Raw genomic sequence first — 251 nt, 5'->3', positions numbered from 1 at the left:
GTCCGTGTGTGTGATGATTATGTGATTAAAAACGCACAAACAGACATCACATAGATTATAACTTAATGTTAGTTCAGAAAATATTTCTTGATTCCAATGTGGTGCCTTGTTAGTTTGTACATTTTCAAGGGCCTTTGATATTCATACTGAGAGCTGCCGGGAATTTAGAGTGAACAGTTAAGTGTCGATGTCCTTGGCTGTGTCTCGAAGGTTGACTAAAATGCAATAACCTTGTCTTGGGCTAAAGATTA

Source organism: Penaeus monodon, chromosome 25, assembly GCF_015228065.2.
Source record: "Penaeus monodon isolate SGIC_2016 chromosome 25, NSTDA_Pmon_1, whole genome shotgun sequence".
Lineage (NCBI taxonomy): Eukaryota > Metazoa > Arthropoda > Malacostraca > Decapoda > Penaeidae > Penaeus > Penaeus monodon.
The sequence above is the reverse complement of the archived record's forward strand: the minus strand, read 5'-3'. Positions refer to the sequence as shown.